The following is a 16,000-nucleotide window of genomic DNA, read 5'->3' on the forward strand; positions in this document are numbered from 1 at the left end:
CCTGCCATTATTAGGCTCAAGATTTTTCACAGATCTCACTTCACAGATCTCACTTCACAGATCTCACTTCACAGATCTCACTTCACAGATCTCACTTCACAGATCTCACTTCACACTTCACACTTCAGTGCTAATTGAATTCTGTCCTAGCAGCTTGGTAGCTTAGTAGCGCAGGTAGCCTGGTGGTTAGAGTGTTGGGCCAGTAACCAGAAGGTTGCTGGATCAAATCCCTGAGCTGACAAGGTAAAAATATGGTGTCCTGAGCAAGGCAGTTAACCCACTGGGAGCTGAAGATGTGGATGTTGATTTAAGCAGCCCCCTGAGAGGTGCAAGAACAACAGATTTTTGCCTTGTCAGCTTGGGGATTTCATCCAGCAACCTTTTGGTTACTGGCCCAATGCTCCTACCAGCCAGGCTACCTGCCGCCCCTACTAAGCTTTATATAACAAAATTATCTAGAGATTATTGTCTTAATGCTTTTTGGCTTCAGAAGTAGGTTCAGACTGAACATTACTCACTCAGTTTTGTGTTGGATGGTAATTCCAGGTTTCCGCTGTGTTTCTTCTGCAGGTTTTGGTTTGTTAGACGTTTTTTTCTTGATAGTCCTTGGTAGTTAGAATCCATTTAGGTAAGGTTTTATGTATGGCATTTTGATTTGGTTTGAAGGTTTTGATGTGTAGTGTAGTTTCCTGTATAAGTCCTTGCGAAAAGAATCTCAGGAGACCTCAGGAGCCACTATTTCTCTCTCATCTCTCTATCTCTCCTTCTTCTATCTCACTCCCTCTCCCCCTCTATTTCTAGGAGTCCATTGAGAGTCATGCCACTATCCACACCAATATGACTGGCTCAGCCCTGGCTCTTAATAGCGGGTCTGCAATCAGAGCATCAGAGGCCTGGCCCCAGCTCATACAGCAGTACCATGCCTAATCTGCTCCCTGTCCTCCTGAATACAAACCTTGATCATCTTAGTAACACTCAAGACTAGTAGGAAGAAGAGATGCGTTGGTACAGTTAGTGGCAGAGGCATGTCTGCCACTAATCATTGCTCTATGGCGGTTGTCAACAGATGCTATTCAGTTCATGTTTTTATGTTACATGGGAAATTGTATTGTGGAGTGTATACTCTTGGCATGATGTATAGGCATCTGGTTGGCATTGTTTAAATGGGAAAGGCATTGAGGATTGGAGAGGATGTGCAGCGGGCAGGGCACCTCTTTGGCATAAGGTATCAGGCATGGCATGGACACTGCTGTCGCCAAGTGTTGCTCATGGTGGGTGTGGGTACATGGTGAAGTAAGGGTTTATTTGGAGGGGAAGGGTGGCAGCTGCGTGGCATTGACTGACTTGATGACGTCATCACAGAGAGGGCATGTCATTCTGTCACTCCCCTATGTACCCTAGTCACTTGCTCCATACTGTAACTTTATAGTGTCCTTAGTGACATCACATCACTTCCAAACAAACTCATCTCACTAGCTTGTGTGTTTTCCCCTTTGTCTTTCCGCTGCTATGTCACTGCTTGTAGGAAGTGTCAGTGGACACACAGTCAAACTTTCACTGTCAGAGGTGAACAAAATACCTACCTCTGCACCTCTGTACTTGTTCTCAACTGGCCTACCTGGTTAAATAAAGGTAAAATATATTTGACTCATATGGTCCTCCACTCTACCCCTGACCCCTATCCCCGCCGGCCTCTCCCAGCCCAGCCTGGCTCCATCCAGCTGTGGGCTGGAGTTAGCATTAGCGATTATCGTCAGAGGGGAGGGAGCGGAGGGAGCTGTCAGTGACACACAGCCCCTTGTGATATTAAATCACCTCATCTCCAGCTCACTGGCCAGGGGAAAGAATGCCGGGGGCATCAGGGCTCGTGATTTATGTCCCAGCTCAGCATTAAAACAGATGAATGGTTTACAATAAGAGGGACGTTGTTAAAGTCCAGAGAGAGAGAGAGAGAGAGAGAGAGAGAGAGAGAGAGAGAGAGAGAGAGACACAGAGAGAGAGAGAGAGACAGAGAGACAGAGAGACATGCCTCAGGCAGAATATGTTCTACTTTCTTATCAATGTTCATGCACAGGAATTTGACCCCAAAAAATCTATAACCAGGCCTCCATCCAACCACTTCATGCAGGTGAATTATCTGACGCTAATGGAAACAGGAAATTTCGGTACAATTTCATAAATATCAACATACAATTTGTTCGTTTGACATGGTGGCATCTTTTTGTGTCGATTAAATGAATGATGTAAGAAATGGCGGTGGAAATAACTTTATGCACAAATATTGATAAAATAACCATCATAACGAAGTAAACACAATAATATGGTGTGTGGTCCTCCCAGTACGATTCGTGAAACTATGCAGTTTATTAGGCTACAGATTAAGTAAGTTATGATGAACTTCAACAGGTGGTAAAAGTGCACAGTGATGAGCTTGATGCTGCTTCCCAATAAATATCAAGGCTCTTATTCTGGTGGAATATGATGATTGCTCTAGTCTTATAATAATAATAATAATATAATCTTATCATGTAGTCTAGCCTACCCGCACTGTATCTGCGAGCTGTTGGCTAGAGCTGTCCTCTGATGCTATGTGTGTGAGAGAGGCTATTCTCTGCCCTGTTTCTAACAAACAATGACAAATGAACCCTCTGTCCCTCCCTGCCCCTCCCTCTCTCTCCTCCCTTCTCCTCCCTTCTCCAACCCCCCCTCCCTCCTGCCTCCTCCCTCCTCCCTCTTCCCCCCTTCCCCCTCCCTCACCCTTCTCCCTCTCTCTCCACCCTCCTGCCCCTTCCCTCTCTCCCTCTTCCCCCCTTCCCCCTCCCGCACCCTTCTCCCTCTCTCCTCCCTTCTCCTCACCCTTCTCCCTCTCTCTCCTCCCTTCTCCTCACCCTTCTCCCTCTCTCTCCTCCCTTCTCCTCCCTTCTCCATGCTGCCCCCTCCCTCTCCACCCTCCTGCCCCTTCCCTCTCTCCCTCTTCCCCCCTCCCTCACCCTTCTCCCTCTCTCTCCTCCCCTTCTCCTCCTCCCACCTGCCCCCTCCCCTCCCTCCTGCCCCCTCCTCCCTCCTCCCTCTCCATCCTGCCCCCTCCCTCTCCTCTCTCCCTCTTCCTCCTGCCCCCTCCCTCACCCTCCTGCCCCCTGCCTCCCCCTCCCTCTTCCCTCTTCCTCTTCCCCCCTGCCCCTCCCTACTCCCTGTACCTATTTCCCCTGCCCCTCCCTCTTCCCTCTCCCTCTTCCCCCTGCCCCTCCCTCCTTCCTCTCCCTCTTCCCCCCTGCCCCTCCCTACTCCCTGTACCTATTTCCCCCGGTCCTCTCCTCCTTCCCCCTTGCCTCCTCTCTCCCTCTTCCCCCTGCTCCCTCCCTCCTCCCTCTTCCCCCCTGCTCCCTCCCTCCTCCCTCTTCCCCCCTGCTCCCTCCCTCCTCCCTCTTCCCCCCTGCTCCCTCCCTCCTCCCTCTCTCCCACACTGTGGAAACCAATACACCAGGAAATTCACACCAAATATTAATGGTGTGCTGACGTCAGTTGCATGTCCCCTTTGTGACCAAACTTCAATCGCCCACGCTTTTAGTAGTCTCTCTCTCTCTCTCTCTCTCTCTCTCTCTCTCTCTCTCTCTCTCTATATATATATATATATATATATATATCTCACAAACACACAGACACATGCATGCACATAGACACATAGACAGAAACACACACACGAACACACACACACAGCAGACTGAGCTCATCTGGTCGACATCTTAGATGAGCATGCCGTTGTTTTGACAGGAACCAGTCTATTTCTAGATGTCATATCCACAAATGGATGTTCCCAGACACATTCAAAGAATAACTCAAATATTTTACAAAGAATGTCACATTTGAAAATAACTAGAAGTAGAAGTATTCATGGTGTGTCTTACGTCTTGAGCAATAAACTTAAAATCAACGCCGACTGCGAGCCATGTCTAATCGCCCAACATCAGTGCCCGACGTCACTAATGCTCTTGTGGCTGAATGGAAGCAAGCCCCCACAGCAATGTTCCAACATCTAGTGGAAAGCCTTCCCAGAAGAGTGGAGGCTGTTGTAGCAGCAAAGGGGGACAAACTCCATTTTAATGCCCATGATTTTGAAATTGAGATGTTCGACGAGCAGGTGTCCACATACTTTTAGTTGTGTAGTGTATCTATAAAGCCTTTTCAGTGTTGACCAATAAGTTCCAGAATTACAGTTTTTTTTTAATCCCAAACACAATAGCGTGTAAACGATAAGCAGAGATCTGGAAATAGAACTGTGTGATCTTAGTCCTGTTGATGATATACAGACAGGTAGTGGAATAGGGAGGCCTGGAATGTTTATCAAAACCTCGTTTTTTCCTGATAGAGAAAAGAGAGAGGGCTGCTTCCCTCCTCCTCCTTCTTTGTGACTGACAGTCAGTGGCCCACCTGTAAGCCAAGGACTCTGCTTTTCTTTCCTCCCTCTGTTTCTCATTCTGCTGAACTCTGTGTAACTGCATGTCCTGAACGTTTGACCCCACACACACTCCTGGCCCTGGCTGCTAGCGAGAGAAAAACAATGGAGAGCCCCTATAGTGTTCCTCCTGCCTGGCTGTGACGCGTCGGGCTCTTTGATGCTGAGGCCAGGAGCCGGCCGGGGAGGCTGAGAGGAGAGACTACACTGGAGACTGACTGGAGGAGAACCAGGGGACAGGGGCACTGACATGATGTTACCCCACACCCTGCAACCCCAACCTGGGTTAGGATCAGGAGGCACGTGGCACAGGAGCATGGAGGGCCGAAGAGCGGATGTTGGTTTTGGCGGGCGGGCGGATGCGCTGGTTTGGGCTGTGATGAGCTCCATCCCGGGGTATCGTGAGTGAGGCCGTGGTCCTGGGGTGGTGAAACTCAGCTCACAGAAATGTTATTTATATGAATAAGGAATCTGAGATATGTGTTAAGTTACAATTATTATTATTTTTCCCCCTTGACAGTTTTCCTTCTTCTCTCAGCTTGAGGGGGAGTCTGAAGGGTGGAGCTGGTGTAGTGTTGGCCAAGGTTGTGTGACTGATGTTTGGTGCCTGAGGATCAATCATATATGTAATTAGACCAGCAGTGTGTTTCCAGTCTATTTTCTGCATGTGGATAGGTAATCAGCTCCCGTTACATGAATCAAGTGGAAAAAAACTGCATTATCTGGGAAATGATTTGTCATCAAGCCTGCAGCTACACTTTCTGCTTCAACTGCCAGTCCTTGGGCTGGAAGCAACAGTGCTCGAAGCCTCAGTTGCTTTCTTTCTCTCTACTCTCTTTCTGCCTCACTCTCTCTTTCTCTCCCTCTCTCTCTCCGCTGCTCTGCCCGCCAGCTCACTCCAGATGTGCAGAGGGAGACAGAGGAGCTCAGTCCAGTCTTGAGGTAGCTATCTACTACAGCCCTAGAGTAAATGTGTTTCAATAGCCAGTCACAACCCAGCCCCTGGTCCACACTGACGTCTTCCCAAGCTGCAGCCAGACAGAGGGTAGGGCACTTAGAGAGAGAGAGAGAGAGAAGGGCTTCAGCCTCTTGGGGTCCTGGTCTGTCTGTCTGCCTTTAGCAGGCCTCAACGAATGAGACTTAACACCGTTGTCTTTATTTGCCAACGGGATGAGGGCTAAATGTGATACGCAGGCCTCTTAACCTGCACATAAAGTCAGCAGATCTCTCAGGTTGTGAAAGTAGAACTCCACAGACCTGGCTGTGTATGGAAATACTACTAGGCATTTGATTCCACTGCCTGTTGGGTGAACTTACTGTAGCAGCACATTGATCCCAAGAAATGGTGTATATACAATTGATTTAGTCTGATATGAATTCAATGTGATACCCAGGGGCCCTATAGGGCCATGAGGGGACCCCCGACTGACTGACACGGTGCATTAAAGTGCTTTATAATATGATCACTGATGTTTATTGACAGCTGGAAAATCATGTTGGGAAAATCCCCCAGTGAAAAACAAAGAGAGGGATGCTGTTATTTGCATTTCATGTTTTTCATTAACTATACTGTACTCCTTTGCCAAATGGCTCCAGGCTCTTAGCATAATGCTAGCCCATAAACTTCAAGGAAGAAGAAAGGTTTTTGATTTTCATTTTGACATTTTTCTAAGTGTTGAAACATTTGAACAAAATGTTGATTAAGTTATCAGAATTGTGAAATAAATGATCATTAGTTGTTACTATTCAAACAGTCTTCCTGGCATGTTATGGTTGTGTTATGGTTGTGTTATGGTTGTGTTATGGTTGTGTTACTGTACAACATCTTGTAATTCTACTTCAAATCAATCAAATCATACTTACTTCACATTGTGTGGTAAAGGTGTGATAGTCATACCTGTGGTAATATACTACCATATCATTTACAATGACTTGTCAAACTGTATCATAATTACTCCTGAAGTACTCAGCCTGTTTCTCACCCTCCCTCCTCTCTCCGCTAAGGGCTGCTGCCTCCTTCTTGCTGCTTTGTGACTTGATGAGTCCTGGGCCAGTTTTCACAAAGTGTCTCAGATTGCTGATCTAAGATAATTTCCTCCCTATCCATGTAATCTTATTCATTATAATCTAATAGGTCAAACTGATCCTAGCACTCCTGCTCTAAGACTCTTTGTGAATACGGCCGGGGTCAGAAGGGCGGCGAGGCAAACGTCTCAGTTTTTCTTTATTTGGATTATAATTTGTCCGGAAAAGCCGTTCCTGTGTTCCATCCTGAGGTGTTTGTTTACACATCTCCCCCTGTGACGTTGCCTGTTGTGTTCACACTATTTGTCTGTCCGTTTTGTTAGAATTTTTATTTTATTCTTGGCTGTGGCCGTTTAGTCTTGTTTTGACAACTGAGCTTCCACTCCAGGGTTATAAATATAGGGGAAGGAGGAGCAGACAGACAGGCAGGCAAGGAGTCAGACAGGCAGACAGACAGGCAGATATCTTTTCTCATCAGAGGCTGACCAGTGACCCTGCTGAGGTATTGGCCCTGACAGCCTGTCTCTTTATTATCATTATAACTACATTACCTTGGAGGTCCTGTGTTTTCACGTCTGGCCTCATTGGCCATTGGTTGAAGAGGGAGAGCCAGAGAAGTGGACTGTTCACGTCACGGAACAGAAGAGAAGAGTAGAGGAGGCAATTTCACAGTCCTTATTACCCAGTCTCTTTGAATTAGCAGCCAGACTAAGACACAGTTAAGTTTAACCCCTCACAGGAAGGGCTGGTTCACATACTGGAAGTACAGATGAATTCTGCAGGTGCTTCTGAGTTGATACCTAAAGGTTAGGTTTATTGTGGGCTGTGGTTTTCTTGTTTCAAGTACAGTCATTTTGTTAGAGTAAAACATCATTGATGTGTCGTAGCCTCACTAAGAAAGCTCAGTTGTGTTGTAGTCAGTTGTGTGAGAGTGTAGTCAGCTGCTGAGGTACAGTCAGACATATAGTTATTTGACATTGAGGTGTTCAGTTACGATAGGTTTGTTGAGGTAATAGTGTTTCTGGTTTAGTATGGTGGGAGAAGATCTTTCTCAGGGAACAGTCTTTTTCAGAATTATTAAAGCGTGCAGCTCTGTGTTTTCATAATAAATCCTGGCAGCCATTAGGAGAGTGTCGCCAGACGGGTGTGTGTACTTATGTGCCTGCGTGTGCGTGTGTGTGAGCCTACGTGTGTGATAGTGTGTATGTGTGTCTGTGTGCGTGTATTCCTTGTCTCTGTGTCTACTCCAGGGTCCGAAATCAAAGTATATTTATAGTGATCAAGCTGCAACAAGATCTCATAGTTTCCCTTCGAAATTCGCTGTATTATGGATGAACATCTATTTTTGACGCATTAATTCTGATTGGTTACTGGGTTATTTCCGGTTGGTTACAGGGTTTAAGGTGCCCTTTGCAGAAATCATGATTACATTTTTTTATACATTTTTTATTTAACCTTTATTTAACTAAGCAAGTCAGTTGATGGCTTACCAAAAGGCAAAAGACCTCCTGCGGGAACAGGGGCTGGGATTAAAAATAAATACAAAATAAATAAATAACATATAAATATAGGACAAAATACACATCACGACAAGAGAGACAACACAACACTACATAAAGAGAGACCTAAGACAACAACATAGCAAGGCAGCAACACATGACAACACAGCATGGTAGCAACACAACATGACAACAATATGGTAGCAAAACAACATGGTAGCAGCACAAAACATAGTACAAACATTATTGGGCACATACAACAGCACAAAGGGCAAGAAGGTAGAGACAACAATACATCATTCAAAGCAACCACAACTGTCAGGAAGAATGTCCATGATTGAGTCTTTGAATGAAGAGAATGAGATAAAACTGTCCAGTTTGAGTGTTTGTTGCAGCTCGTTCCAGTCGCTAGCTGCACTGAACTGAAAAGACGAGCGACCCAGGGATGTGTTGGCTTTGGGGACCTTTAACAGAATGTGACTGGCAGAACGGGTGTTGTATGTGGAGGATGAGGGCTGCAGTAGATATCTCAGATAGGGGGGAGTGAGGCCTAAGAGGGTTTTATAAATAAGCATCAACCAGTGGTTCTTGTGACGGGTATACAGAGATGACCAGTTTACAGAGGAGTATAGAGTCCAGTGATGTGTCCTATAAGGGGCATTGGTGGCAAATCTGATAGCCGAATGGTAAAGAACATCTAGCTACTCGAGAACACCCTTACCTGCTGATCTATAAATTATGTCTTCGTAATCTAGCATGGGTAGGATGGTCATCTGAATCAAGGTTAGTTTGGCAGCTGGGGTGAAAGAGGAGTGATTATGATAGAGGAAACCATGTCTAGATTTTACTTCAGCCCGCAGCATTGATATGTGCTGAGAGAAGGACAGTGTACCGTCTAGCCATACTCCCAAGTACTTGTATGATGTGACTGCCTCAAGCTCTAAAACCTCAGAGGTAGTAATCACACCTGTGGAGAGAGGGGCATTCTTCTTACCGAACCACATGACCTTTGTTTTGGAGGTGTTCAGAACAAGGTTAAGGGTAGAGAAAGCTTGTTGGACATTAAGAAAGCTTTGTTGTAGAGCTTTTAACACAAACTCCAGGGAGGTATGATAGGACCCACCTTGTCCAAAACGTTGACTCAAGCTTGCCAATAAGCACCTGGATGATCATCAAGACTCTTGGAAGTATGTTCTACGGACAAATGAATCAAAAGTATAACTTTTTAGACGACAAGGGTCCCATTAGGCCTGGCGAAAACCAAACACTGCATTCCACAGTAAGAACCTCATACCAAGCATGGTGGTGTTAGTGTGTCTCAGGACCTGGACGACTTTCCTTAATAGAAGGAACTATGAATTCTGCTCTGTATCAGAGAATTCTACAGGAGAATGTCAGGCCTTCTGTCTGTGAGCTGAAGCTGAAGCGCAGCTAGGTCATGCTGCAAGACAATGATGCAAAACACACAATCAAGTCTGCATGAAAATGGCAAAAAAGCAACAAATTTGAAGTTTTGGAATGGCCTAGTCAAAGTCCAGACATAATCCCAATTGGGATGTTGTGGCAGGACTTGAAACGAGCAGTTCATCCTTGAAAACCTACAAATGTCACTGAGTTAAAGCAGCTTTGCGTGGAAGAGTGGGCCAAAATTTCTCCACAGCAACATGAGAGGCTGATCAACAACTACAGGAAGTGTTTGGTTGGAGTCATTGCAGCTAAAGGTGGCACAAGCAGTTATTGAGTGTAAGGGGGTAATTAGTTTTTCACACAGGGACATTGGGTGTTGCATAACTTTGTTTAGGAAATAAATGAAATAAGTATGTAATTGTTGTGTTATTTATTCGCTCAGGTTCCCTTATAACATTCAGTACCAAAAATATGCAAAAATAGAGAACATTTGAAAGGGGGCAAATATTTGTTCACAGCACTGTATGGAGGTCCTCAGGACCTTTTCAAACGTTCGAAATCAAAGTGATCAGGCTGGTCCAGACATGGACAGGAACCTATACACACACACACACACACACACACACACACACACACACACACACACACACACACACACACACACACACACACACACACACACACACACACACACACACACACACACACACACACACACACCCTTGCAGATAGTTATTATTAGTCACCTCCATGCTCTGAATGGTTGTGAGGAAGTCAGCATGACTGGAAGCCCTGTCTGCTTACTCATGCCTGGACGTGACAAAACGCCACAAACCTACTCAGGCAAAAACGTGAAAAAAGACATTATGCAATGAGTGTAGCTGCTTGCATTGTCATCCATATAAGGCTAGGCTGGGTGATTCAGACCTTTCTTACTACTCAATCTTTACTTTTCTAGAGCCTGCTTTTTGAATGGAAATAACATAAATGTTAGTCTTCCACAATCACATCAGTATGTGGAAAGACGTGGCAATATACTGATATAAATACGAGTAAATATTCTTTCCTAAATGTCTTTAAAGCTAATTCTAATCATTGTACATGTCAGTAATGATTACAACAGCAACTAAATGGGGCATAATAAATGACATGATGATGATATACAGATAGTGGTAGAATCCATCAGTCCTGCTCTGTTGATCTCCTCTGATGAGTCAGGCTGGTGGTGGTGTGACAGAGTGTGGCGTGATGTGAACACACTCCTATTTCCACCAGCCTCCTCCTAACCTTACCACAAAGCTGGCTGGGAAGCACTGAGCTGAGCCACGCTGTTGCCTGTTGCCCAACATGGGTGGCTTTACTTGTCTGTGTCCCAAATGGCACCCTATTACCTAGGCTATATAGTGCACTACTTTTAACCAGAACCCTGGTCAATGGCAGTGCACTGTAGAGGGAATGGGGTTCCATTTGGGATGCATTCTATGTGTAGCAGGATTCTTAAAGGGCAATTCCACCACTTTTCAAACTCATTTTCATCATCTCCAGCACCAAACCAGTGTCTATGTGGAAACATCATGTTTCTATGATCTGTGGTTAAAAAGACAACACGAAAGGTCCTAAAAAAATGCTTCTCTGTGACATCACAGGGTAGGATTAAAAACAAAAAAACGGTGATTTCAAAACCTTTGCCACGGGAGGGTATTTCCTTGCTCCCCACGTCACCGCGAAACTCATAGTGTTTGAAAATCACTGTTTTTAAAATGTTTTAACTTGTGATGATGTCATCAGCTAGACATTTTTTATTTGATATTTCTTTCTACAACAAACTTAGAAATGCGCTGTTTTCACATATGTTGATAATGGTTTTGTGCTGGAGATAATGAAAATTAGGTTGAAAAGTGGTGGCGTTGCCCTTTAAGACCCAGTTCAAAATTGTGCAACAAATGTCTCCCTCCTCTCGTCTGGAACCTTCCTGCATTTGTCATGTCTCACTTGCTCCATCCAAGGTTGAATAAATGATTAACGCTCACGATGTAGATAGCTATGGATGTTTAGTTTCCTCCTATTTCATACTCATTTTCCTAATTACTGTAAAGGAGAGGTGGGACCAAGTCATTGTTTTACAAGTCACAAGTAAGTCTCAAGTCTTAGCACTCAAGTCCCAAATCAAGTCCCAAGTCAAGACAGGCAAGTCCGAGTCAAGTCTCAAGTAAAGACCAACAAGTATCAAGTCAAGTCTCAAGTCCTAAACTTTGAGTTTCGAGTCCTAAACAAGTCATAATGTGCTCTTCACCAAATGTAGACTTACATTTCCCTCACTAACTTTAAACATCAGCTATCTGAGCAGCTACCCGATCGCTGCAGCTGTACGTAGTCCATCTGTAAATAGCACACCCAATCTGCCTACCTCATCCCCATATTGTTTTTATTTACTTTGCTGCTCTTTTGCACACCAGTATCACTACTTACACACCATCATCTGCTCATCATCATCTGCTCATCTAGCGAGCTTCAATGCCATACAACTCTCCTTCCGTGGCCTCCAACTGCTCTTAAATACAAGTAAAACTAAATTCATGCTCTTCAACCGATCGCTGGCCGTACCTGCCCGCCCGTCCAGCATCACTACTCTGGACGGTTCTTACTTAGAATATGTAGACAACTACAAATACCTAGGTGTCTGGTTAGACTGTAAGCTCTCCTTCCAGATTCACATCAAACATCTCCAATCCAAAGTTAAATCTAGAATTGGCTTCCTATTTCACAACAAAGCATTCACTCATGCTGCCAAACATACCCTCGTAAAACTGACCATCCTACCGATCCTTGACTTCGGCGATGTCATTTACAAAATAGCCTCCAATACCCTACTCAATAAACTGGATGCAGTCTATCACAGTGCCATCCGTTGTGTCACCAAAGCCCCATATACTACCCACCACTGCGACCTGTACGCTCTCGTTGGCTGGCCCTCGCTTCATACTCGTCGCCAAACCCACTGGCTCCAGGTCATCTATAAGACCCTGCTAGGTAAAGTCCCCCCTTATCTGAGCTCACTGGTCACCATAGCAGCACCCACTTGTAGCACACGCTCCAGCAGGTATATTTCACTGATCATCCCCAAAGCCAATTCCTCCTTTGGCCGTCTCTCCTTCCAGTTCTCTGCTGCCAATGACTAGAACGAACTACAAAAATCTCTGAAATTGGAAACACTTATCTCCCTCACTAGCTTTAAACACCAGCTGTCAGAGCAGCTCACAGATCACTGCACCTGTACATAGCCCATCTATAATTTAGCCCAAACAACTACCTCTTCCCCTACTGTATTTATTTATTTAGCTCCTTTGCACCCCATTATTTATATTTCTACTTTGCACTTTCTTCCACTACAAATCTACCATTCCAGTGTTTTACTTGCTATATTGTATTTACTTTGCCACCATGGCCTTTTTTTGCCTTTACCTTCCTTATCTCACCTCATTTGCTCACATTGTATATAGACATATTTTTCTACTGTATTATTGACTGTATGTTTGTTTTACTCCATGTGTAACTCTGTGTTGTTGTATGTGTCGAACTGCTTTGCTTTATCTTGGCCAGGTCGCAATTGTAAATGAGAATTTGTTCTCAACTTGCCTACCTGGTTAAATAAAGGTAAAATAAATAAATAAAAAATCCATCACTCCATTGTTAATCTGCTAAATTTAATTACTTTGCTACTATGGCCTATTTATTGCCTTACCTCCTCATGCCATTTGCACACACTGTATATAGACTTTCATTTTTTTCTATTGTGTTGTTGACTGTATGCTTGTTTACTCCATGTGTAACTCTGTGTTGTTGTTTCTGTCGCACTGCTTTGCTTTATCTTGGCCAGGTCTCAGTTGTAAATGAGAACTTGTTCTCAACTGGCTTACCTGGTTGAATAAAGGTGAAAAAAAATAAATAAAATGTAATACCATTTCATATTTTTAACAAGAGTAGTAGTTAGTATATTACATTAACGCAAATCATGGACCAAGTACGCCCCCATGGACAGAGCACGCCCCCATTCTCATCGACAGGGCTGTAGTGGAGCAGGTTGAGAGCTTCAAGTTCCTTGGTGTCCACATCAACAACAAACTAGAATGGTCCAAACACACCAAGACAGTCGTGAAGAGGGCACGACAAAGCCTATTCCCCCTCAGGAACCTAAAAAGATTTGGCATGGGTCCTGAGATCCTCAAAAGGTTCCACAGCTGCAACATCGAGAGCATCCTGACTGGTTGCATCACTGCCTGGTACGGCAACTGCTTGGCCTCCGACCGCAAGGCACTACAGAGGGTAGTGCTTTCGGCCCAGCACATCACTGGGGCTAAGCTGCCTGCCATCCAGGACCTCTACACCAGGCGGTGTCAGAGGAAGGCCCTAAAAATTGTCAACGACCCCAGCCACCCCAGTCATAGACTGTTCTCTCTACTACCGCATGGCAAGCGGTACCGGAGTGCCAAGTCTAGGACAAAAAGGCTTCTCAACAGCTTTTACCCCCCCCCCCAAGCCATAAGACTCCTGAACTATTTGCATTGTGTGCCCTCCCCCTGCCCCCCCCCTGCTACTCTCTGTTTATCTTATATGCATAGTCACTTTAACTATACATTCATGTCCATATTACCTCAATTGGCCCGACCAACCAGTGCTCCCACACATTGGCTAACCGGGCTATCTGCATTGTGTCCCACCACCTGCCAATCCCTCTTTTACGCTACTGCTACTCTCTGTTCATCATATATGCATAGTCACTTTAACCATATCTACATGTACATACTACCTCAATCAGCCTGACTAACCGGTGTCTGTATGTAGCCTCGCTACTGTATATAGCCTGTCTTTTTACTGTTGTTTTATTTCTTTACCTACCTATTGTTCACCTAATACCTTTTTTGCACTGTTGGTTAGAGCCTGTAAGTAAGCATTTCACTGTAAGGTCTACACCTGTTGTATTCGGCACACGTGACAAATAAACTTTGATTTGATTTGATTGCTTTTAAAAATATCAATATATTTATTACTTTCCAAATAAACATTATATTTCCATGGAAATACATGGGTAGCCATGAGACACACCCCCAATTGTGATCGACTATCGAGGATCGCTATGGGGCGCAATCGGGCATTGTAGGCTTGTACACAATCGCCCAACCTTAACACACACACACACTCTCTCTGTGTGGTTACAGTAGGCTAACGCATGTCAATGGTTTTAGGAACAGCAGTAACATCAGGTGGGATTTAGGCTACCAACTGCCAGCTGTAGCTCAATATTGGGTGCAATGATCACGTTCCCGCACTGACTGACTGTGTGGAGGCTCATTGATTTAACGTTACATTAGTCTACATGCTACACTAGCAAAGTTATAAATTGTATAGCTGTCGGCTATATTAGCCACGACTTACTGTTCTTTGTGCAGCTTCAAATGTCGAACAAAGTTGTAAATTGTTGCGCCTCCATCTGTAATTTTCTTCCTGCATGTTTTGCAAGTAGCAATCCGTTTTTTGTTGATACAGCGTCATCTTTAAATCCGAAAAAAATAATTGCCCTTTTCTTGTGGCAACAGGCCACAAATCTTGCAGCTGTGATGGCACACTGTGGTATTTCACCCAGTAGATATGGGAGTTTATCAAAATTGGGTTTGTTTTCAATTTCTTTGTGGATCTGTGTAATCTGAGGGAAATATGTGTCTCTAATATGGTCATACATTTGGCAGGCGGTTAGGAAGTGCAGCTCAGTTTCCTCCTCATTTTGTGGGCAGTGTGCTCATAGCCTGTCTTATCTTGAGAGCCAGGTCTGCCTAATGGCGGCCTTTCTCAATAGCAAGGCTATGCTCACTGAGTCTGTACATAGTCAAAGCTTTCCTTAAGTTTGGGTCAGTCACAGTGGTCAGGTATTCTGCCACTGTGTCCTCTCTGTTTAGGGCCAAATAGCATTCTAGTTTGCTCTGTTTTTTTGTTAATTCTTTCCAATGTGTCAAGTAATTATATTTTAGTTTTCTCATGATTTGGTTGGGTCTAACTATGTTGCTGTCCTGGGACCAGCTTTCTTAAGAGACTCTTCTCCAGGTTCATCTCTCTATAGGTGATGGCTTTGTTATGGATGGTTTGGGAATCGCTTCCTTTTAGGTGGTTGTAGAATTTAACGGCTCTTTTCTGGATGATCATTAGCGGGTATCGGCCTAATTCTGCTCTGCATGCATTATTTGGTGTTTTATGTTGTACATGGAGGATATTTTTGCAGAATTCTGTATACAGAGTCTCAATTTGGTGTTTGGCCCATTGTGTGACATCTTGGTTTGTGAGCGGACCCCAGACCTCACAACCATCAAAGGCAAATATTTTTAGCCAGATCCTAATTGGTATGTCGAATTTTGTTCCTTTTGATGACGTAGAAGGTCCTTCTTGCCTTGTCTCTCAGATTGTCCACAGCTTTGTGGAAGTCCCCTGTGGCGCTGATGTTTAGGCTGAGGTATGTATCGTTTTTTGTGTGCTATAGGGAAACGGTGTCTAGATGGAATTTGTATTTGTGGTCCTGGCGACTGGACCTTTTTTGGAACACATTCTTACTGAGATTTACTGTCAGGGT

At 44.6% G+C, this 16,000-nt stretch overlaps 1 protein-coding gene across 1 annotated transcript in view; it reads left to right on the forward strand.

Moving 5' to 3' along the window:
• The window catches only part of LOC115192668 (potassium voltage-gated channel subfamily KQT member 1-like), a 219,412-nt gene that overhangs the window by 178,824 nt on the left and 24,588 nt on the right, over positions 1 to 16,000 (forward strand). The gene's annotated exons all lie outside the window — the stretch shown is intronic.

Source organism: Salmo trutta, chromosome 4 (assembly GCF_901001165.1).
Source record: "Salmo trutta chromosome 4, fSalTru1.1, whole genome shotgun sequence".
NCBI lineage: Eukaryota > Metazoa > Chordata > Actinopteri > Salmoniformes > Salmonidae > Salmo > Salmo trutta.